At 41.7% G+C, this 25,180-nt stretch overlaps 1 protein-coding gene across 8 annotated transcripts in view; it reads right to left on the reverse strand.

Annotated features, from left to right (window-relative positions):
* PLCB4 (phospholipase C beta 4) overlaps nucleotides 1–25,180 on the reverse strand; it is a 420,401-nt gene that overhangs the window by 231,845 nt on the left and 163,376 nt on the right. For all 8 annotated transcript variants that reach the window (XM_045980886.1, XM_045980883.1, XM_045980895.1 and 5 more), the window contains one exon: nucleotides 18,114–18,174. The gene's annotated coding sequence lies outside the window, so the exon portion shown is untranslated. The remainder of the gene's footprint in view (nucleotides 1–18,113; nucleotides 18,175–25,180) is intronic.

The raw sequence follows: 25,180 nt of genomic DNA on the forward strand, positions 1-25,180 counted from the left end.
TACTCTAATAAATAAAACACAGTGAAGAAAAGTGAGGAAAAATATAGAAGACAGAAAAGACCATGTCTTAGAGTTATTATTTTGTCTTTTTTCATCCATTCTCTCACGACCTGTGGGAGAGTGACCCATTGTTCCACATTCTGTATTTCTGTGACACAGTAATAACATCAGCAAGGCATCACTTCGGGAAGTAACTAGAGGTAAAACTATCTCACAGGTATCATGATGGTGTATGGGGAGTAACATACAAGAAGAGCAACCTGCACGCTGGTGGGTAAATAAAAGTTTCTCAGTTGTCCTTTCCCATGAAAGAACTTATTGTTTCTTCCAGGCCAAGTTTTATCCAAAATTCTATCACCTAAGCCACCTTTGGAGGAAATGGCATTTAGCGGTTGATCTCATCAGACATTGCTGGTTTCCATAGAAACTCCTGGAGAATGTTCCTGCTTGTCGGGACTAAGTGCCTCTCCCATCAATTCAAAATGAGTCCAGGAAAGCCCTGCCTTGGCGCCTGCCATCGCCCAGCCCTGCTCTGTTGCAGAAGAACAGAAGAGCACTTAAGTCAGCATCTGCTATCCTTATCAGAAGAGCCCTCTCCATTACAGACACACAAAATGGAAGATTAAACACGGCCTTGTCCAATTAGCCTTGGTCTAAATAGGTTGTTCCCTGCAGGAGTCTCATAAAAAATGTCCCTGAGGTTCATATTTGAAAAAACAAAACAAACAAAAAAAAAACAACAAAAAGCCAAACCCAAAGGAAAAAGCCAGGATACTACAAAAGGAGCCTTGTGTCCTATCAATTTATATCATTACATAATTACCAACAGACTTTGAGGGTAATTTCTTTATGCTGGAAGGTTGGTCTTTCTTGCCATGGGGAGAGAAGGGGAGGAGAGGCAAGACTTTTAGGGCTTGGAAGGAAGGTCATTTAAACCTTCTTCGTTTTCTCTAGCATACCTGCTCAGATAACCAGGTTCTCTGGTGCAAACATCAAGACATCAAGACAGAAAATTAATCTGCCATGTAGGAAGTCAGAAGAGAAGTTACTCTTCCATAAGGGATAGTGACTAGAAGAGGTCATGAAGGGGGGCCTCCTGGGGTATTAGAATACCTTATTTCTGTAGGAGGTTCCCTGGGTGCATTCACTTCATTCAAATCCAACGAATTACAGTGCCTGGGTGGTGCTGTTGGTAAAGTGCCCCACTCTCGGTTTGGGCTCAGATCCTGAACTCGGGGTCATGAGATCCAGACCTGTGTTGGGCTCCACACTCAGTGCAGAGTCTGCTCCAGGCTCTCTCCCGCTCTCCCTCTGTCCCTCCCATTCATGCTTTCTCTAACATAAATAATCTTTAAAAAAAAAAAAAATCCAGTGGGTTGTACACTTAGATTTGTGCACCTTCCTAATTTCACGTTAGTTGCACTTCAATAAAGAGCCTGTATAACTAAATAAGGAACAGACAAACCAAGGCATCTAGACAATGGAGAGATCCGGCCTGGACTAGATAAAGGCAAGCACAGCCTGTGTCGTTTCCTGCTGGTTTAAACCGGAAAGGTAAGCTAATATGAGATCCAGACTCCTCATGAAAGATGTCAGAAACAGTGACCGTGGGGCCTAAGTTATATTCATTCTTCAGTAAGAGTTTGTCCATGAAGTGTGTCTAGCCTGAGACTTTCTTCCCCACCAAATGATATAAAACCACTGGTATTTGGAGGAGGCCTTTATGGGATTATCTGCCCAACAACCCGCATCTACAGCTGGGCATTTGGCCAGCTGTGGATGGCTGGTTCTGCAAAAGCCTGGGGATCAGAGTTAGGCCATTCATCATCTTCCCAGGGATTTCTGAAAACAGGACTGGAAAAGTGGTTTGTCTTTCTGGATGCCTGAGGCTAGGATACATTGAGTTTGTTGGCTGTCGGAAGTCACATTTTCCACTAAAGGGAGAAGTTTGGTCTATATAAGTAGAGCACTTTTACATCATTTGCAGCTAAGGGGGTCCTAGACATGATTATGTATTTTTCTATAAAACTGGGATCAATACATTTTAACATTCATGGCCTAAGAGAAGCAAAGATGCTTGACTTGTTAACCTCCAATGATATCTTCATCCACCCAACTCCAGTCACACATGCTCATGGGCTTTTTCTTGACCTTGATATTATGAATTTAAAATCCTTGGGCAAGCATCCCTTCCCTGCCCAGTCATTGGTTATCTTCTCTATGGTTATAATTCCCATGGTTCTAATTCCCAATCTCATGGAGACCTGTGACTCAAGGACTGTATCACTCTTTAGTCACCCATCACAGCCCTCAGGACTTCCTCCCCTCTTAGCCATCCCAGACCCACTGACCACCATGCCTTACAGCCATTCTCCCCCCTCCCCCCCCCACCTCCAGCCTCTCCCTCCCTCATACTCCTTTGGCCATTTCCCCACTGTGGCTACAACTCCTTCTTGGTCTGCTAAGCAGCTGTGGTCATGGAGGTGAACGAGGCTGAAGAAAACTCCACAGCCAGACTGACCAGCCTTCACTTTCAACTGAAGACAATGACTCTCAAATGAACACTCCAAGATCATCTGATAGTCCTTCTTTAGTATGTTTACTCTTCCACTCTCTTAAAATACACTCTCTTTAAAACCTCCAGTCTCCCCTCCCTGTGGTCCTTTCCAATAATGCTGACTCAAACCCAACTTCTTTAATGTGTCAACATAAACAGACTTCAGTTCCTCACCTCTCTCTCTCTCCTCAGACCGCTCCACTGAGAATTTTCCCCTTCTGTCAACATCCTCAATGATCTCTCTATTGTGAAAGTCAATGATCGTCTTTCTGGCCCCATGAACTATCTCACCAGCTTTAACCCGATTAACCACTCTCTCCTTGAAACGTTCTCTTCTCCTGGTTACAGCAATTCCATACTCTCCTAGTTATTCTTGCTCTCACCAGCCATTCGTCCTCAATCACAACCTTTTTTGCTTTGCTTATTAACCTTCACCCATGTCAATGACCCAAGGTTCTTCTCTCTATGTGCTCTCTTCCTGGGTGATCTCACAGGTTCCTGAAGCTCTAAATTTCTGTCCGTTGCTCACATTCCATCTGTAGCCCTCATACCTCCAAGTGCTCCAGACTCTTCTATCTGATGACTTCTTTTGACATTTCCACCCAAATACAAAGCATATTAAAGCTTAAAGCAGAACACTTGACTTTTCAAAATAAAATCCATATTTTTTCTCTCGTCTTTTCCATATCAGTAAATTTCATATCATACACCCAAATAAATCTTCATCTATAAATCCAACTAGATCATCTACCCTACCCTAGTCAGCCTCTATCATTTAATCTCACTTTATTTTCTTAATGCTTATCACTGTATGAAAGTCCCTTGTTTTTCCATTTGTTTACTTCCTTATTATCTTTTTCCCTCTACTAGAAAACCACCCTCTAGAAGATCAGGGACAGATCTCACTGTTTTCTTTAAGTGCTTAGGGCTGGTACACTGTGGACACCAGGTAAATATTTGCTGAATAAATAAGTCAGACATAAAATACAAAAAAAAAAAAAGACCATTTAGAAAACACTAATGAAAAAGAAACTATAAAGTTTCTCTGAGTCAGCATCATTATCATTTAATATTAAAACATTAAAAAGATGAAATCTGAAAGTCATTTCTCAATTACCCAAACAAAAATAAATGAGATACATTTTAGTCACTCTGAGCAGACTGTAATTTGGCTAAGAAGCAAAACAAAATCTGCTCTCATTTTAGCATCACCAGCATTTGACAACATAAATCACTGTCTCTAGCACTCTGGGGCATGAATGACATCTGTGAATTAATAAACCCGTTCATGCTAAAAGAAAACAAGTTGTTCTTACTAAGTTATATGCAAATACTGAATCTAAATCAAAACAGGACAAACATTTTTCTCACAGCTCTATCTTTTCAACAATCAGAGAGCGAACAGACCAAAAGAGGCTCTTAGCAGCAGGTTCTACATGACTAGATTAGACACTTCCAAATAATTTTAAGGGACTTTTGTCCCTTTCAGAACAGTATACACAGAACATTTACCCACTTTTAAAATACTCTGGTTTTCAAAGAATAGGAGTTGATTGGCACGAATATATGATCTATGAACCATAAGCTCGAGCTTTCTCTCCTTTGCCCTGCATCACATATGGACAATGGTCTGTTAACTTTACCCAGCTGCCACTCCCACAGTTCAGCCACAGAAGTGATGTGACCCCCATTCTGTTAAAGAGTGTTCCAAATTTGGTTTTAATTAAAAAGATGGCGGCTTAGTCACTTGAGCCAGATCTACAACATGATGAGACCATATAAACATTTACTTGCTTGTTCTTGCCCACTGTCTCCAACCATGGGCAACTGAGAGACAAATAAGCCTAACAAATAAGCTTCCTCTAATGATAGCTTCTAGAAAGTGTCTAGACACCTTTAATCTTTCCAAATGTCCCCTCTTAATGATCCTAAAAATCTTACATTGCCCTAATGTATGTCTATTTTATGAACAATTTGTCCCAAAGAGCTAAATTTATTGAGGTGTGTGTTATATAAAATAAAATTTACCCAGGTAACTAACTAGTACTACAACCAAGACACTGGAAGCTTTCTCCATTAACCCAAAACTTCCTTGAGGCACCCTTGCCATCCTTACCCCCACACCCTACCCTATACACACACCAACCACAAGCTAACACTGATCTGCTTTCTGTCACTAAAGATTAGATTTTTCCTATTCTAGAACATCCCATAAATAACACTGCATGTACCCTTTTATGTATCATTTACTTTCACTCAACAGGGTGTTTTTGAGGTTCACTCCAGTTGTTATCTTACCAGTATTTTGCTTCTTTTTCATGGCTAAGCAGTATTTCATTGTCTGCACACATCATAATCTCTTTATCCATCACTCATCGGTGGGTACTTGATTGTTTCCAATTTTTGCTATGATGACAAAAGCTGCTATGAACATTCACTGACAAGTCTTTGTAAGTCTCACTCATTCTCTTGGGGAGAAAACTGAGGAGTGAAGTTGCTGGAGTCATACTCTAAGTGTATGTATAACTTTCTAAGAATCTGCCAAATGAGGGGCACCTGGGTGGCTCAGTGGGTTGAAGCCTCTGCCTTTGACTCAGGTCATGATCCCAGGGTTCTAGGATTGAGCCCCCCATTGGGCTCTCTGCTCAGCAGGGAGCCTGCTTCCCTTCCTCTCTCTCCGCCTACATGTGATCTCTGTCTGTCAAATAAATAAAATCTAAAAAAAAAAAAAAAAGAATCTGCCAAATGATTCTTTTATGGAAATGCTTTAAAAATAGGTTTATTGTTGCTTTCCAGATATACAACTTTAATGGAATTTTCAGATCCTACACACCAGTTGCCTTTCTCTGCCCCAAAAGGTGCTTGTGTTCTTTTCAATCTCTATGGAAACTCAGTAGACTGGAGTCATCCAACATGGGGCTAAGGAGCAGCTGGTATACACTGCATTTTGTTTTTTAATATGAGATACTGAAATAATTAGAGGAAAGAGTCCCTTGAAGAACCCCCATGTAGGTATGACTAGTAAATCTGGTATGGAGGTAAGTCTCTTCTAAGAGGGTTATGAAGCATATTTTCCCATATAAGGTGTTGGAATTGAATTGGCTCAATATCCTCCCTAAAGAATACCTCAGAGATCCTGTTTCTCCTGCTTCAGCTTTATGAGGTCTATCGCCATGACATAAGAGCTGAAGGTTTCCACTAGACTCTTATTTCCAGGGTATTTAGTATTCTAAGTAGCACAAGGAAAGAAAACTGAGCTCTCCCTCAGCATTCTCCCAATGAGGATCTGTCCCAGTGATTTGTCTAGACCAAGCCACGCAGGAATGAAACACCCATGACTTACATAAATGTTCTGATTAAATTATTCATCCCAATTTGGGAATAAAGAACCATCACTCACTCATAAATTAATGCACTTGCAATTCCTTTCCAGAATGTTGTTTTCTGATTCATGCGTAGAAGCAAAGTCTATTTTGAATATAAAATAAAATAGGCAATGGAACTTTGACAGTCAACTAATCCTCGTCTCAAAGCCATTTACCTTAAAGGGTCTACACTTCCCCGCCTCTTGAATCTGGGCTATCCTATGACTTGCCTTGGTGAACAGAATGTGGCAGAAATGATGGGTGTGCTTTTGCACACATTCACTCTCTCCCCCTTGCTCTCACCTTTCCTGTACTTGGCTCCTGCCCTGTGAACACACCCAAGCCAGCCTGCTAGAAGGCAAAAGACAAGAAGAGAAATGAGCCATTCCAGCTGGGGCCATCCTAGACCATCCTCAATATACCCAGCAACTGACCACAGATACTTAAGTGAGCCCAACAAAGAGTAGGAGAACTTCCCAGCCAAAGCCAAGTCCACATTGCTAACCCACTGAATTGTGGGCTAAATAAATGGTCATCGGTTTAAACCACTATGGGGGGGGGTTGTTGGTCTGTTATACAGCAAAAGCTAAATGACATATCAATCACAAGGAAAACACCTTCTTCCCCATTGGTAGTGCACAGAGTCCCCTCCCACAACTTTCCTGGTCCCTCATGGCCCTGAGCTTTAATCTGCTTCCCTGGTTCTAATGTCCTACTTGATCTATGCCTTCCTTGACACACCTAACACTGCCTGTTGTAGGCTAAACTGTGTCTCCTCAAAAATTCTTATGCTGAAGCTCTAACTCCCAGTTACCTAAGAATGTGATTGTATTTGAGACAGGGCCTTTAAGGAGGTGATTAAATTAGAATGAGGTCATGAGGGTAAGCACTAATCCAATCCGGCTGGTGCCCTTATAAGGAAGGGGAAATTTAGACACATAGACACCAGGGCTGTGTATGTTCAGAGACAAGTCTGCATGAAGATACAGCAAGAAAGTGGCCATCTGTAAGGCAAGGACAAAAGTCTTGGGAGAAACCACTCCTGATGACATTTTCTCACCATTCTAGCCTCTAGAATGGTGAGAAAATAAACTGCTGTTCTTTAAGACACCCCGTTGGTAACATTTTGCAATGGCCACTCTAGATGACTATAGTGTGACTATATATGGCCTGCGAGGGGGAAGGTAACGAAGTTTTCCTGTATTTTCCCCTTACAATCACTCTGATAATTCCTTTCTTAAGCTTCTTCAAAGATCATTCTAAACACAAAGAATCCATATTTGTTGCAAAAAAGGTTTTTACTAAAGCTACCACATAAAGTACAAAACATAAGCTCACTTTTTGGGGAAAGGAAGTTAACCCTGACACTCTCATGGAGAGCCCTGCAACTTCCACCCAAAATCCATTTCTTGCTACCTTGTTTCATTTGTCTAATACATGTCCCTTCATAGTTACTTGGTTTTTTCACTCAGTGCTCTAAATGAGAGTTCATTAGTACATACACATGTATACACATAAACACACATGTAACTCTTCTAACTCTTACTCTAATGAGGGTCAAGCAGAAAACACATACCTGTATTTCTTACCTTGTGGAGTGTCTAGGGGTTAAAGCAGCCTTCTCTTACCCCCCAGGAGCAATCTCTCAGCTTCTATTAGATGAGGACTTTAGGGGCCATCTGGAAATGCTTAAAAAGCATTTGCCGAGGATTCACAGATAAGAGTTATTTCCAAAAGGAAAATCCCACATATTCTCAAGAGAATGGACCAGAGGTCAAACATGCTGGAAACAAATGTGAGTCATCCCAGCAACCGATCCTGGCAAAATCACCCCTTCTCCCCCCGGCTCTGTCTTTCCATCTTCCGACTATTTTCTGATTTTGATGCCTATGTCAGAGCTTTCCTTTATAGGAAAGGGTTTTTTAAAAAGTTGTTTATATAATTGAAGATCATGATTAATACAACTGAACATATGCACAAACCAGAAAACAATATCTAGTTATCACAGGAAAGAGGAGACTATATATTTGTTTTTTGGGGTTTTTTTCCCAAAAAGGTTGCCTTAAAATTCTAATGAGCAGCTTCAAGCCAAAAGCCTGTGCACTGGGTTTGCTTTTAATACCATCAGTGCGGCTCTTGTCAAGGTTCCTAGGGAATGACCTTAAGCAAGAAAAGCCTTTGGGTTCTACCACGCCTGTAATAAACCCACATGCAGCTCTAGGACTATTCACTGGGTTGCTGCTTTGTTCTGAGGTGCAGTAACACAATTCAAGAATCACTGCAGGACAAAACAATAATAAAAGAGGAGGACAAGGGGTGCCTGGGTGGCTCAGTGGGTTAAAGCCTTTGCCTTCGGCTCAGGTCATGACCCCAGGGTCCTGGGATGTAGTCCTGCATCAGGGTCTCTGCTCAGCAGGGAGCCTGTCCGCCCCCCCCCCCCCGCCTACTTGTGATCTCTGTCAAATAAATAAATAAAAATCTGTAAAAAAAATTTAAAAAAATAAAAAAGAGGAGGCCGAGCCCTGAATAGGTAAAACAATATTGGGGAAAAAACAAGGCTGAAAGGCTCATGCTTCATGATTTCAAAACTTACTACAAAGACACAGAAATCCGACCAATGTGGCATAGGATGGGCATATCGAACAATAGGCTAGAACTGAGGCTCAAGAAATAAACTCCGATATCATGGCCAACAGACTGTTAGGAATGCCACATGATTTCACTCACATGTGGAATTTAAGAAGCAAAACAAATGAAGGAAAAAAAAAAGTGACAAACCAAAAAGCAGACACTTCACTACAGAGAACAAACAGACAGTTACCAGAGGGGAGGTGGGTGGGAGGATGGGTGAACTAGGTGATGGGGATTAAGAGTTCACTAATCATGGGGCACCTGGGTGGCTCGGTTTGCATTGGCATTGGGCTCTCTGCTCACCGGGGAGTCTGTTTCTTCCTCTTGCTATGCTTCTCCCAACTCTCGCGCTCAGGCACTTGCTCACTCTCAAAGGAAATTCTTTAAAAACAGTACACTTAATGATGAGCACAGAGTATTGTAGAGAATTAATGAATCACTATATTGAACACCTGAAACTCATATAACACTATGTTAACTATGCTGGAGTTAAAATTTTAAAAATAAATAAAAAATAAAGAATGCCAAGATCTTTCATTGGAGAAAGGACAGTTTCTTCAATAAGCTGTGCTGGGACAACCAGATATCTATGTCAAAAGAACAAAATTGAACCCAAACCTAATATATTAAAAAATTTAACTCAAAATGCATCAAAGCTTTAAACCACAAAACTCTTTGAAGAAAACATAACAGTAAATCTTCATAACCTTGGCTTTGGCAATGGATTCTCATATAAGACAATGAGAGCAAGAACAACAAAGGTTAATTCAGCTTCATCAAAATTAAAAAAAAATTTATGCATCAAAAGACGTTAACAAGAAGGTAAAAAGACAACCTACAAGGGCACCTGGGTGGCTTAGCTGGTTAAGCGATTGCCTTCGGCTCAGGTCATGATCCTGGATCCTGTGCCGCATCGGGCTCTCAGCTCCACAGGGAATCTGCTTCTCCCTCTGACCTTCTCCCCTCTCATTCTCTCCCCCAACTCTTTCTCTCTCAAATAAATAAATAAAATTTAAAAAAAAAAAAAAGATAACCTACAGAATGGAGAAAGTTTCTGCAAGCCATATATCTGATACAGATCAAATATTCAGAATAAAAAACTTTTCCAAAAGGCAATCGACCTGCTTAAAAAAACAGGTAAAGGAGTTGAACAGACATATCCCCAAAGAAGGTATACAAATGGCCAACAACCACATGAAAAGATGCACAACACCATTAGTTATCAGAGAAGGAAAACCACATGTGGTACAAGTTCACACCTGTGAAGACGGCTATGATAAAAAGAAAAGGAAAATAAGTGTTGGTAAGCATGTGGAAAAGTTGGAACTCTCATACATTGCTGGTGGGAATGCAAAATGGTGCAACTATGGTAGAGAAGAGGGTTGCAATTCTTCAAAAAGTAAAACACAGACTTACAAGGAGACCCAGAAATTCCATTCTTAGGTACATACCCAAAGCAGTTGAAAAGAAGGACTCAAACACATATATGCACAGGTTCAAAGCAGCACTATTCACAACAGCCAGAGACAGAAGCAGCCCAAATGGCCATTGATGGGGTGAACAAATTGTGGTATATACATACAACAGACATTAGTTACTCGCTGTAACAAGGAATGGAATATAGATACGTGCAATATAACATAGATGAATTTGAAGAACATTGTGCCTAGTGAAAAAAAGCCAGACACAAAAGGCCCTGTATTGTATCATTGCATTTATATGAAACATTCAGAGACAGAAAGCAGTTTGGGGGTTGTCAGGGGCTGAGGAAGGAGAAAGTGGGGAGCAACCACATAACGAAATTTTCTTTGGGGTGATGAAAATATTTTGGAACTAGAGAAAGGTGGTAGTTACACAAGATTGTGAATGCATTAAATAACACTGGATTGTTCCCTTTAAAATGGTTGTAGGGGGGTGCCGGGGTGACTCAGTGGGTTAAAGCCTCTGTCTTCGGCTCAGGTCATGGTCTCAGGGTCCTGGGCTTGAGCCCCACATCGGGCTCTCTGCTCAGCGGGGAGCCTGCTTCTCCCTCTCTTTCTGCCTGCCTCTCTGCCTATTTGTGATCTCTATCTGTCAAATAAATAAATCTTAAAAAAAAATAAAATAATAAAATAAAATGGTTGTAGGGAACCTGGATAGCCCAGTCGGTTAACCATCCGACTCTTTAATTTCAGCTCAGGTCATGATCTCAGGGTTGTGAAGTCAAGCTCCGCATTTCACTCTGTACTGAGTGAGGAACCTGATCTAGGATTCTCTCTCTCCCTCTCCCCACTCCAAAAATTAATTAAAACCATAAAAAACAAACAAAAAAATAAAATGGTTACTATGGGTTATGAAAATTTCATTTCAATTAAAGAAAGAAAGCCGAAGGAAGAAGACAAGACGGGGCAGGTGAGGCAGCCCGGGTCTTTAAGACTGAAGCCCTGGAGGATGGCAGAAATGAGCAGCCGCTGAGGCAGTGGTGCCGGGAAACGTGGGTGGAGGGAAGAAGCTGAAATACCATAACACCATGAAAAGAAAACGGTCAATACACAGAGATGGTCTTCCTAACTGAAGGGCAGCGTATCTGTACACAGTCTGGAATCCACAGAAACGTCACTTTGTAGAGTCCCAGGGGGCAGAGCAGCCCTAGGTAGGAGAAGGTCCTTCTTCTGGGGACAACATGGTCCCTGGAGCTCTTCCAGGCTGGTCCTTTACAGACCCATTATGCCTTCACTTTTTTATAGAAGAAAGAGCATCAGGCTACAGAGGAGCAGAAGGTGGCCAGCCAGTCCCGTAGCAATTAGTCTGGAGCCTCAGCAACATCCACGGGAAAGGAAAACAAGAAGGAACATAGCGGGTATAAGACGGGTCCCATGTATGCACCGTCTCGTTCTCAGGAAAAGCTTACAGAACCATCTCGGGCATTTTCCAGATGGGAAAACCAAGGCCCTGGGCTCCCGAGCTCCCATTCTGACTCCCACACTCATAAGGCACCCAAGCCAGGTGATAAATTAGAGAAGTCCCCAGGAGCACCATCCAGTTTGAAAGGAAACCTTTAATTGCTAGGGGACTTGGGGTTGACTTCTATTTCCCTATCAGGTCCGCTGAGACCCTCTGACAGATCTCTGATGAGAGGATATACTGCACCTCCCCAAATTCGAGACCGCTGTATTATTACTTAAGAAGTATAAAAAACATGATCATCACATGAGCTTCTTGCTGCTTATTTTCTTTTTCTTTGGAGTACTGCCTTCTCCCAGCAACCAGAAGGCTCCTGGTGAGACCGTCCGTCCTCTGGCTACACGGACGGGCCAGCAGACCCCAACAGCACTCTCACCAACAGAGTCTCTGAGTCCTCCTCAAACTGCCCTCCTCCTGCCTTCGTGACACGGATTTCCCCCAGGGGCCACAAAATATGGCAAGAAAGGAGGCAGCTGATCAGGGAGGTGGCTACAGCCCAAGGTCACAGGCTGGTTCCTCTCCCGGGAGGGTTTATTTTAGTCCTCAGGCCTCCGTTTGTTGCCCTTTCCCACCTGAAGACAGCTGCCAGGCTGCCTGCTTCTCTTTTCGTTTCAGAAAAGTAGGTAAGGACTTTTCAAATGCGACCATTTCCACTGGGCTTTCGCCATTTTGTTTTTATAGCACACAAAATTTACAAAGAGCAGAGCTAGGATTTTATTTTTTTTTCTCCTCTCTTTTATAGAAACAGACCCAACAAAGCGAATAGTTCCATTTGGCAGTGGGGAGTCTGTATTTTAGGTCTGGAAAAGACTCCAACACTCAACTCAAACTGGGAAGTCTGCAACAGTGAGGGGAGAAGTCCTTGGTGTGGCGCCCACACAGGGGCCCCTGGGAAATGGCACACAGAAGCAACTGTATTAGCATAATGACTTCAAGGGTAGCATCTCACAAGCTACGTGTGAAAAGCCCAAAGAGACTGAGAAATAGAAGGGCAAGGAGCTAAAATTTTCTATCCAGGACTGTGAGGCATTTTCTAGTTTCTTCCAGTCTTTTGGGAAATGACCTAGAACAAACAACTTTGCTAATACCACAAACTTTTAGACGCTTGCAACTAACTTTTTGGGGGCATTTGAAGAACAGGACAAACCTTAAGTACTTACTAGAGTAGAAAACTGACCTTTTTTGTCAAATGTATCCCATTATAATTTTATGGTTAATACTTTTCTTCTCTACCATATTTTTACTCAAGTATAGTTGACTCTAAGATTTTAAAAAAAAGAACAACTGTGGGCTGTTTGCTTTTTTACAGTGAACAAACGAATTCCACCACCTAGCTTTTCCAAATAGCTGGCTTTTTATCCATCCATCCATCAGCTTTTTAAAAGATGTATTTCACAGTAAGTTGCAGAATTCCATACACTTCACCTCTAAACTCTTATGCTGCTGGCATTTTAATCTTTTCTAGTTGAAGGTTGTGACTTCACAAGAGGAAGGAGGAAAAGGAAGTCAAAGTTCATTGTATCTAGTTTCAGGGTCCAAGCTGAGATAAATTTGAGATTGTAACAAGGGATAGAGATCTTCCTGCGAAACACAGGAAGCACCAGGAAGTACAGAATGCTGACCTCCGCAAGTGTTAGGTAAGTTATCTTCCCAAAGTCATGGTGCTGGCCCCAACCCATCTTCCCTCCTTCCAATCACCTTGTGAAAAGAGGCCTAGTTGGCCCTGAAGACCCAAGAAATAGGCAACAGACAGCCATCCCAGAAATAGAAAGATGGTGAGAAAAACCCTGTTATTGGCCAGGGTGGAGAATTCTCTCTCCTGAGGAGGACACCCATGGGTAGAAAAGGTATGTATTTTTGGTAAGAGAGGTAAAGGGTTAGAAAATTCTTCCTTTGTTTTTGCTCTTTTCTCTCTTTTTTCAATTCCCCCACAGATCAGAAAAGGGCAGAAAACATTTGAAGCTGGGGTATGCCCACCGCCTGGAATGCCTCTGTCAGTGAAGGTAATGAAAAATGAATGGAAGGCCAGGGCTGGCCACTCATTGACTAAGCAGAAGACTTTAGATTTTTCCTAACTCTAGCCCAGTCCAGCTGACCAGGAAAGGGAAGGAGAGGGAGCCACTGGGCAGCAGCGTGCCCAGGAAGGAATGGCCTCATCAGTTTATACACAAGAACCCAAACTTTTTCTTAGAACCTTCCAACACAACATTATATTCATAAACACACCCACTTTTCCATTACCTAAGATGCTCTCCTTTTCCTCTTGGAAATCTTTCTATATACTAACCTTCATTCAGGATCCATTTTCCTCCAAAAAGTGACCCTAGGATTCTGCACTCTTGAAGGTTATCATTGACATCTCAACAGCCAAACCCAATCATTTTACTTATTTTTGAGACAGAAAGAGATTGAGGAGAGAGAGATAATCTTAAGCAGGCTCCATGCCTAACACGGAGCTCAGTCTCACCACCCTGAGATCGTGACCTGAGACAAAATCAAGAGTCTGATACTTAACCCACTGAGCCACCCAGGTGCCCCCAAAGCTAATCAGTGTAGTCATAATCTATGACTACAGGGCATTAAGTTAACAAACGCAAATAGCACAGGTTCCTCCAAGACAGATCAGCTCACTTTCTTTGGAAAACAGTGCTGCCTCGTGTTTTTAATGAACAGTTACCAAGCTGAGAGATTCAGGAGTACTAACAAAGTCTTATCTCAGAGGAAGGAAGCCTCTTACCCAGGTTTTTCTTTAACATTCTGAAGTTACACAGTGCCATTAGCCAAATGTGGCTTTTGAGGACTTGAAATATAGCTGGTCTGAACTGAGATTTAAGTATAAGATATACACCAGATGAAAGATACGTAAAAATCTCATTAATAATGTTTTTATTAATTAAATGTTAAAATAATAATTAGGATGTGCTAGGCTAAAGAGATTATTAAAATTAATTTCAGCTGTGATCTTTAACTTCCCAGCCTCCAGCTCAGGCTGCTATAACAACCGATTCTTTTTTACTTTTTTAATGAGGCTACAGGAAAAACTAGAATTGCATATGGGGCTCACATGAAATTTCCATTGGATTGTACTTTTGTGCTCTGAATTGAAGGCGCCCAAGGAAACACCATCTATATCTCCCTAAAAAGTTTGTGGGAGAAAATACTCTTAAAGGCAAAGGTCAAATATTAGGGAATAAAAAGGAAGGTTAAAAGAGAAAGAAAAATAACATCTAGTACGTAGCTCAAAAATGCCACTAGTAGAATAACTGCCAATCATACAATCACACAATATCCTTGTCTCCTTTTTTTAGGGCACTAAAATCATTATTCAAGATGATGTGCATCTCAGAAAAGCCTCTGAAGTCTCAGATTTTTTTTTTTAACTCTAATATATGTAGAAATTTTATTCACTGACAGGTACTGATTCACTGATATCTCCACACTGCGATCTCTTTAGGACTTGGATATTTGAAGCAGTAGCTTAGTACCTTCTCTAGGGAAGAAGGTGCATTTAAAGTGCTCCTGAGAATGCATAGGACTTGTCCCAGGAAAAGGCTGAAAGCCTAAGAGATGAAAAAAATGGGTGTGCAGGGATGAGGGAATGACCTGGCATGCTGCTAGGGAAAGCAGACAATCCAGGGTCTCAGCCAGATACTACTGGGTCCCTTTCCACTGTCCTGTGTGCCCATCTCCTAGCTTGTATGTGCTTGGCTTCTAAGAGATGGCACTTGCCTATTTCTTCAGAGGAACACCCCTTAACTATTGGAGCTGCTTCGCCCACAGATGCAAAGAACCAAAATGCTCCCAAGTTCATAGTCCCCCTCCCATTAGTCCACAGCTGAAGGCTGAGGCAGGGACAGAAAACACCAGACCCCTGCGCTGAGGCAAAAGGAAGAGGTTTTTCAGGAGCCATCATGTTCCAGAGCTTTCCTCCAGGATCAAGGCTGAGGCAGGGACTCTGCTTGAAGTATCCCCCTGCTTGCTTCTTCCCTCTCTCTCCAACTAATTTGTTTCTCCTGGGAGCACTGCCTTAATAAGACACTTGCACAAAAATCTCTCATCTTGAATCTGGCTTCTGGGGAGTTCAGTCCAAAACTCTTGTCGTGCATGAATGGGCTGTAAGAAAACATGAAACCAGATTCTTGTACCAGGCATAAGGACTTCTATATATAATACTTAAGAGTTTAAAATAACTACACTATCCACACCTTAATAAGAATCATCTTTTTTACTAAAGAGCATTGCAGTGCAATGCTAGAACACAGGTCTTAGGTCTAAAAAAAGATGCTAATAGCTGGTTACACACACACACACACACACACACACGTCACTATGTCTGTATCTCCAGGTGTGAGAGAAGTTAGAACAGCATGTAAGACTCCAAAGTAGAGGTAAAAAGAAAAGAGAATTCAACATTAAAGTTTAGTGAGCTTCCTACCTGATGTTATAAATTCTGCACATAATCAATATTTAATACAAACAATTTAAAATCATTCAGAAAGCAAGCATCCCTAAATTTAGGTAAATCTTCCAAACTGCAATACTGCAGGAAAGAAGGAATCACGGGTTGTTCTCTTTCTTTCCATGAAATCTGAAGACCACCTTTGGTTTGACTAGACTTACAGATTCCTCTTCACCAAAAGTCACCCTGAAGCTAGAATTACAATGGTGAGGGTAATTAATCCAAGAGTAGTCCTTTTGGTCTATATATAAATATTTTCTATTTTAGGAGCAGATGCATAATACTGATAAAAAGCCAAGTTGAACGAGACATGAATAAGAATATATTCACCTTGTGCCATTACAGGAATTAAACCACATTCTGAATGCCTACTGTGCACGCAGCAGGCCTAAAACTAATGTTTTGAACTAATGCACAGTCAGAGGTACTCATGATGGGAATCAGGGAGAAATAAAGCAGGTGTTCAAGACAAAACCAGAAGAGCTCCAGCTCCCAGCTCTAGAAGTTCCCTATTCTGAAAATGAGAAGAGATTATAAAAGAATAAGATTCAATTCAATGCCAAGAAAAACCTGTCTCTTAATACAAGATACCCAACAACCAAATGTTCCTAGAGTTGAACTTGCAGAATTTTTTAATAAAGGACAGAGGGAGTGAAAGGAGAAATTCTTTCTTTGGGAGGGCAAGACTAAGGCAAGGACGATCACCTCCTGGTGACATGTGGGGCCCTGAATCTAATCCGATCCTATTTTGAGGTGGGAATAGAAAAGGAGCCCACATACTATGTTAGCTGTCTTAGGCTCCGAGTTCATCCAGAGCCTCTGTAAAATAAAGCATATGACATTTACATCACTTCATATAGAGAAACTTCTTCTTGGAACTTAAAATATTTAACAAAAACTTCTGTCTTTTTAAAACTTTTGTATCAAGTGTTTATTTTTGCTAAGCACATAATTCTTCATGTGTAATCTGCTGATGAAAATGATCTATTTCTTAAGGATAACAACTATTATGCAGAGACAGTGAGCAGTCCAGAAAAATGTAATAAAGGCTAAAAAGCAGATGTCATGTCTACACTGATTTAAAGTCCCTGGAGAATTATGTAGCAACCCCCTACCCCAGCACTGGTTTGCCTGCTAGGATATGGTTTATGAGTCATCTGTGAAGCGTAAATAACAGTGCCTTGACTAAAAATAGGTAGGGACATTCAATAATAAATCTACTTTCCTGATATCCTCATGTCAGCATTAAATAGCAGATCACTTAGAGAAGTGTGATTCTTCTCTCCCCACCCAGAAAGGCTGGAAGAAAATCAGCTACAGACCCCGCTGGAAGGAGTATGCAACAGGACTTGCAGTGTGGAGGGGAAAAAAAATAACACTGACGTCAAATGCCTGGAACCTGAAATTCACGTACCAAGGTAAACAGTAAAGTTGGTTTTATTTTTCAGGTGTTCACTATAAAATGACTTCTTGTCTACTGAGGTAAGAAACAATATAGAGTCCAAGTCTTGCCCTTGGACGGCAATTAGGAAACAGGAATCTGATTAAGGGGTCAGGAAAGAACAATGTCTCATATTCACCAGGAACCCAGCTCTAGAATGAAGCATTGGCAAGTTATAGTTTGTAAATAAAAAGAATTGGCCATATAAAGATATTTCTGGTTCCCATTTCAGAATTTCTTTAAAGATTTGTAAAATGGAACTCTAGAGGGGCACTGGGAGAGAATTATTTATATCATCTCCGCAGGTAGTTTCCCACAAAACAGACAGTGTCTGACCATAAGCACAGCTGTGATTTTTTTCACATCTGTGGGAATCTTCTGAAACAACACCTACATAGGACTGAACACAAGTCATGCATTTCTCCTCAGAAAGAATTGCAGAGAATAGTTACTTAAATAATACCAGACTGCTCACTAAATGCAGGCCCTATTACCATAGACAGCAAGTAGAAAATCTAGTAAAGGGTGAAGTGGAATGAATGAGCTAGACTCTGGAAAGTGCTGGGGCATTAATGCTCCACTGCATGAAGGAAAGTGTCTGTGAATTGGTTTTGAAAGGCATTTCAGTACTTCAGTAGAAATCAAGGGGGATTCACTGTGTAGAAAGTTCTAGAATGCCACAACTAGAAACTCTACCACAGTGGGCAGAATACTCACCAGGCAGGTCTGGATGGGCTGCGAGTGATGTCCACCTTAGTTAAACCCACAGCGCCGTCCTCTGTGAAGCAAGCAGACAGAGACCAGAGAAAAATCAATGTGAAGGCCCTTCAGGATTCTCATGTAAAGAAACAGCTTTTTGCACTTCAAAACCATAACCTATGATATTTTTTAAAAATGCATTAGAAAGTCACATTAATTTAATAGTGACATTAATTTCCAAATGAACAACAAAGATACGGTCATTAAATCAGAAATATTACTGCTGGGCCAGCCTACAGGGTTTATACACGTTTTTACCAAGCTGCTCATCTACGCAACCTCTTACTAAGATAATTACGGAGCAATTGAACAAGGCCATCTGAAATCTTTTAGAATATAATGATCTTGTCCTGATTAACAGTAAAATGTCCTTCGATGAACCATAATTTTAAGAAAAAAGTTTGCCCTTTCAGCAAAGAGCAGGGCTGAACACGAAAAATTTGCAGCTATCTACAGAGAAAGTACTTTTGCTGCGTGTTTTTTGTTGTCTTTGTTAACAAATTACTTATGTAGATTCTAGATTTGCCACTCAACTTTTGGTTTGCTGAAAATTCAGATTTTGAGATCCTTCCAAGATGGGGTTGGCATTCAGTGTGTGTGTGGCGGGGGGACGGACGGATTCCAGGTGGTATCAGCAGTACACAGAAGTTAAGAGGAAGACCATTTGCACTTGGGAAGAAGGGCAGAGGCAGAAAATTTGGCAACTGAGACATGGGAAAATGATGTCTGTAAAAGTTAAATTGGGTTATCATGAACATCATCATCGATGTATATAAATTTCTACAGTAGGGTCCTAGGTAGGATGGTACATCCACGATGAAAGACTAGGCCAATAAAAAGAAAGAAGCAGGGGCGCCTGGGTGGCTCAGTGGGTTAAAGCCTCTGCCTTCGGGGGCGCCTGGGTGGCTCAGTGGGTTAAAGCCTCTGCCTTCGGCTCAGGTCATGATCCCAGGGTCCTGGGATGGAGCCCTGCATCAGGCGCTCTGCTCGGCAGTGAGCCTGCTTCCTCCTCTCTCTCTGCCTGCCTCTCTACCTAGTTGTGATCTCTGGCAAAAAAAATAAATAAAATCTTAAAAAAAAAAAAAAAGAAAAGAAAGAGGCGAACATGGATTTATGTAGACAGATACAGAAAAAAAAATCAAGTCATGGTATTAATTTTTAAAAACTCTAGAAGAGTAATATATGTACTATGACCTCACCATGTTAAAACAAACCTCACAGTCTATGTATAAACATTGTTAGATGCACAGAATATATTTGGAGGGATAACAAACTTGAGTTTGGCTGCCTCTAGAGAATTGGCACTGAAGGGAGTAAAAAGGAAAAAAAAAGAGGGCACCTGGGTGGCTCAGACGGTTACGCCTCAGACTCTTGGTTTAGGCTCAGGTCATGATCTCAAGGTCCTCTGAGCCCCACATCAGGCTAGGCTCAGTACAGAGTCTGCTTGTCCCTCTCTCTTCCCTTCTGCTCGTCCACTTCCCTGCCCCCCTTGCACACTTGTGCACTGTCTCTCAAATAAAATCTTAAAAATAAATAAATAAAAGGACCTTTGCATTTTAATCTAACATTTCACCATTATGTAATCTTTTACCATGAAACCTATTACTTTTATAATTGAAACTGAAAGAGAAAGAATCCAATTCATCCCTCTCTAGAGAAAAAAAATTCCATTTTGAATATACAGAATTACAGAATATCCAGTATCATGTAAGCTTACTTACTGATTGAATGAATACTGACTACGACTCAGGTTCTAAGCACGGATTATATTATCATGTTTAATCCACATAAGAACTCTAAAACATATATATTGTGCTTATTCCCATCTTTATACAGAAAACTGAGACATGACCTTTCAGGAACCACACAGAGCTGGCATTCAAACCCAGGAACCTTGACCCACGTTTAGCATCCATGATATTGCCTCCTGTACAGCACTTACCCTATTTTCATCTTACATTTATATTTGTAATGAAGTCTCATAAGAAAGTACTGAAAATCATCATGGATACCCCCAGCGCCTAGTACAGTGCCTAACATATACTGTGCTCAGTAAGTCTTCGTTGAACAGGTACATAATTAGGCGGCCTGCCTACAGCTAGGAAATTAAACTATGTAACTACTTTATGCCTCCTGGGCCTAGGAAGCAAGCTGACTTCTAAAGACACTCCCTGATTAATAATCCTACCATTCCATGCTCCTCATTTTGAGAAACAATTTGCCACCCAATCCTCCTTGTAATAAAAGATTTAAAGACTGGACCTGGTTTCCTTTTCCTTCTCTAATCCCCTGGTAACTACTCCGCATAAAACTGATGCATCATTCCACAAACCTTCCTAATTCTGTGCACGGCTCAGATACTGCAACATTTCAGGAAGCCAAGGATGACATACTTATCCACCAAGAAGTGAAATGGTATAAACAGTTTGTCATAAACTATTTAGCTATTGGCATATGGCAGAGGAGCTATTATAACTTAATGTTGCAGTCACAGATGAATCAAGGCATCAACCTACTGCCTTCTTCTAATATTATTACTCTATGTGTTAAAGGGTACAAGTGGGTCCTTGGTAAAGGAGAGACTGTGTGCAAGTGAGTGTGTGTAAGTCTCTGAATGTCTGGGTTTATGTGTATATTTGTGTGTGCTTTTGGTCTTTCAAAAGTGGAATATTTCTCTATAACACAGAAAGCCAATAAATAGACAAAAACTCAAATCCTAGAATCTGATTGGTGCTGATAAACAAAAGGCTGCTTTTGTTCAGCAGGGTGCCAAGATTAATCAATGTGGAGAGAATCTACTCAGGAAATGTGTTGGGACAACAGGATAGCCACATGCAAAGGAATGAAGGTGGACTCCTACCTCACATCATACAGAAAAATTGGCTCAAAATTGATCACACATGTAAATATAAGAGCTAATACTATAAAACTCATAGGAGTAAAATAACATAAGAAATTTTTGTGACCTTGGGTTAGGCAATGGTTTCATAGATGTGGCACCAAAAGCACAAACAATGAAAGAAATTATTCGACTTCATCAAATTAAAAACTTTTGTGTTTCAAAGGTCACTGTGAAAAAAGAGGAAAAACAACCCACACAATGGGAAAAAATTTTTGCAAATCATTTCTCTAATAAGGTACGTGTTTCCTGAGTATGTTAAAACTATTGCAGCTCAACAACAAAAAGACAACCCAATTTAAAAATGGATAAATTATCTAAATAGGTATTTCTCAAAAAAAAAATAAGATACACAAATACATGGAGAGATGCTCAATCATCAGAGAAATGCAAGTTAAAATCATAATAAGCTATTACTTCACACCCACTAGGATAATTATAATCAGAAGACCGATTATAACAAGCATTAGTGAGAATTCAGAGACATCAGAACACTCATACATTGCTTGTGGAAATAAAATGGTGCAGCCACTTTTGAAGCAGTCTAGCAGTTCCTCAAATGGTTAAACATAAAATTACCATACGACTAACTCACTCCACTCTTCGGCATGCACCCAAGAGTAATAAAAGCATATGTCCATATAAAATAAACTACATGCTTTTTCATAGCAGCATTATTCATAATAGCCAAAAAGTAGGAACAATCCCAGTTTCCATCAAGTGATGAATGGATACACAAAATGCAGACATATGAGGACGGCCTTTTACTCAGCAATAAAAGAATGCAATGTGGAGATATGGGACATCATGGATAAACTTAGGAAGCATTATACTAAATGAAAGCCGTCACAAAAGACCACATGTGCTAGGATTCTGTGTATATGAAGTGTCCTCTTCTAGGCAAATCCACAGAGATACAGAGCAAGTTAGCAGGGATGTAGGACTGGATGGGCAGGGAAGACAGGGAAGGACAGCTCGTGGGTGTGAGTGATGGAAGTGTTCGAAGTTTAAACCGTGGTAATGGTTGCACCAAAACTCACTGAAAACATGCATTTTAAATGTGTGATCTTTATGGTAGGTTAACTATATTTCATTAAAGTTTTGTTTTTTTTTTAAAGGCTGCATTTCAGGGAGTCTGCCCATGGATGTTAGTTGGCCATTTTCAAAAATGACAAAGCACTTATTCGCACTCTTCAAGGAAACCCAGTCAGTGGTGAATATTTACACTTCTAAAAGACTTGCTGTCGTAATTCTCCCTGGGAATCCTCGTGATGGGAAACACGTATAAGCGCGCCTCACCCTCACTGAAGAGGAGCACACGCACGGCACTGCCTCCGAGCCATAGCCAAGGACCAACATCTCACCGAAAACTACCAGTAATGACATATATCACAGTGTTTGCGGTGTGGTCTTATCTCAAAGCAACAGGGGAGCTGTAGCCCAGGGCGAAGATTTCCCAGTAGAGGGAGAAGAAATCTCCAAATCTTTGAGGGGGACACTGTCAGGTCGGTTTTGGTACATCTCTCTGCGGAACACAAAAGGACTGGCATTTAACACCCTCCCCCCGATACTCAGTATTGAGGTTTCGGTTTCCAAAGGAAGAATGACTGGGCAAGACAGAATCAAAACAGTGTCTGTTCACCCTAATCTGCTACTGAACATGGAAATGATTGTTTTGTAAACCATGTTTGAGAAGAGTCACGTTGGTGAGTTCGAGCAGCCTGACAAACCATCTGAAACCTCTGTTGCTTAAATCAGTAACTCTTTTTGTTCCCCTTGTGGTCTCCAGTTTGCAAGAAGGGCAAGAGGTCAGGACCCCACATACAGGCACTTTCCAAGCCTCTGCAGGGTCCGATGTGTTAGCACAGATTTGGGCAAAGCTAGTCACATGGTCAAGCCCACACTTAAAGGATGTGGAAACAGGCCCACCCCTTGCTGGGCCAGCGCACCCTTCTAGGGAGTGGGTGCGGGGACGGGAAGACTTCATGGCCATTTTTGCAATCTGCCACAGCATCGTGACCCAACATGGAACACTGCCTTAATGATCCATGGAGAAATGTCTTACAACCTCATTACAGTTTATTATTAATGGTGCAGCTTATATGCAAGGTACAGGTAACTTACATGCAGAGATAAGGTATGGTGCATGTTTACTAATGCCTGTCTTCTCTTCATGGACAGCAGTGTCATTCTTCTATTGAAGTATAGCACTATGAATAGAGTTTCATAGCTATTTACCGGAGTCATGTTACCATACTGCCACACAGTCGTTGTCTGTTTGTTTTTGCTTGTTTTCTGTTTGTCTGTTTTTATCCGGTGTGTTTTATTTTTAAGCAAATACATGGAAATGGAAAAGATGAGTAATACGTTCAGCTGTCCGATTTGGCCAAATCCATACAAGCAGCTCATGAATAACCCAAAGTTTAGAACCCTGCCGGGTAGGACAATGCTTCTCAAACTTTAAGACGTGTACACATCACCAAGATTATGTGCCTGAAACACAGATTCTGTTTGGGATAGGTCTGAGGCGGGACAAGAGATTCTGTAACTTTAGCAAGGTGAGGCTGGCAATGTGCAAACACGCTCAGAGGAGCAGGCAGGTAGAAGGGCAGAGGCCTGACCATCAAATCAAGCAGAGGGCAGTCTTTAATAGCTGTGCGGTCTCCAGCAACTGACCTCACCTCTCTGAGACCATCTCCTCCTCTTTGAGATGCAGGTCATATGAGGACCCATTTAGAAATCTGGGTCAGGGTGAAAGGAGATGAGACGCACACCAGGTACTAGTAGGGCACGAGCCAGACAGAAGGGCCCAAGACTGGCTTGTCTTCTTTCATAGTTGATGACTTCCCACACAGTCCTTGAGTGGAACTCTAGGTTAAGAAAGTAAGTGGTCAGGCCAGAAGGACCCTGCGGTAGCCCAGAGTGGCACCCTGTCACGACACTAAATGGATTTTAGAAACATCTATCGCCAAAGCAATCACATTTGATATTTTTTTGTAAATCGGCATTTATTGAGCACCCACTGGGTGCCAGATCCTGCTCCTGGCTCTGAGGACAGGACAGTGAACAAAAACCAAACTCCAGGTCCTCACTGAGCTCACACCCTCCCATTGTCTGTCTCCCCAACACATCCTCCCTCCTCCGGGCTATGCTGGGGAGGCTGCTAACTAGTGTGGTCTGACAATATACATGTTTCAACAATCACCTTGGGAACCTGTGAAGTTTGAGCTGGTTGCCAACATTTAAAAATGGGCGATTCCATATACATCTCAGGAGCGCCAGCTTCTCTTGGAAATCTGGAAGATTTGGCATCTCAGACCCAGAGCGCTGCGGGTAAGACAGCTGCTGCTGAAGGGCATCTGCTCCTTCTAAGAAGGCCTGGGTTCTAGTTCCCCACATCTTCTCCCCCTACCCCAGCCCCATCTCTTCCATCCAGACAACTCCATCACCTACGGTCTCCTGCTCCCCCTTCTCCCCCGAGTTCGTGAACCCTAAATTAAAGGCACTGTCAGGGGTGCCTGGGTGGCTCAGTGGGCTGGGCCTCTGCCTTCAGCTCAGGTCGTGATCTCAGAGTCCTGGGATCGAGCCCTGCGTCGGGCTCCCTTCTCATTGGGGACCGGGCTTCCCCCCTCTCTCTCTGCCTGCCTCTCTGCCTACTTGTGATCTGTCAAATAAATAAATAAAATCTTAAAAAATAAATAAATAAAGGCACCATCAGCAACATTTATAAGCATGAAAGAAGGGGCTTCCTCCTCCCTGTTTTGCATATTCTTCCTTTACCATCATGCAATCGATGTCCTGCAAGAGAGCAATTTAGCACCTTGCTGAGTCTCCAACCCCCGGTTTGAGAAACCACTCTAAACTCTGCCCAGAAAAGTGAACAGCTCCCGTAGCTGTCATTTACTGTGGCTAATCAGCTTTACAAGCTGTAACTGGGGGCTCTTTATAGGAGCTTATTCTGAGTTATTTTGGGGCTTTTTTCCCTAAATAATAACAGTTTGCAATTACCCACCTACATTTTTTTTTGCCTGATTTCCCGCATGTACCGGTTTTCCAGGGCTGCCACAAACTCTGCACCTTAAAACAATACACATCCATTAGCTCTTAGTCCTGCCGGCCTGACGTT

This window comes from Meles meles, chromosome 16 (genome assembly GCF_922984935.1).
Source record: "Meles meles chromosome 16, mMelMel3.1 paternal haplotype, whole genome shotgun sequence".
NCBI lineage: Eukaryota > Metazoa > Chordata > Mammalia > Carnivora > Mustelidae > Meles > Meles meles.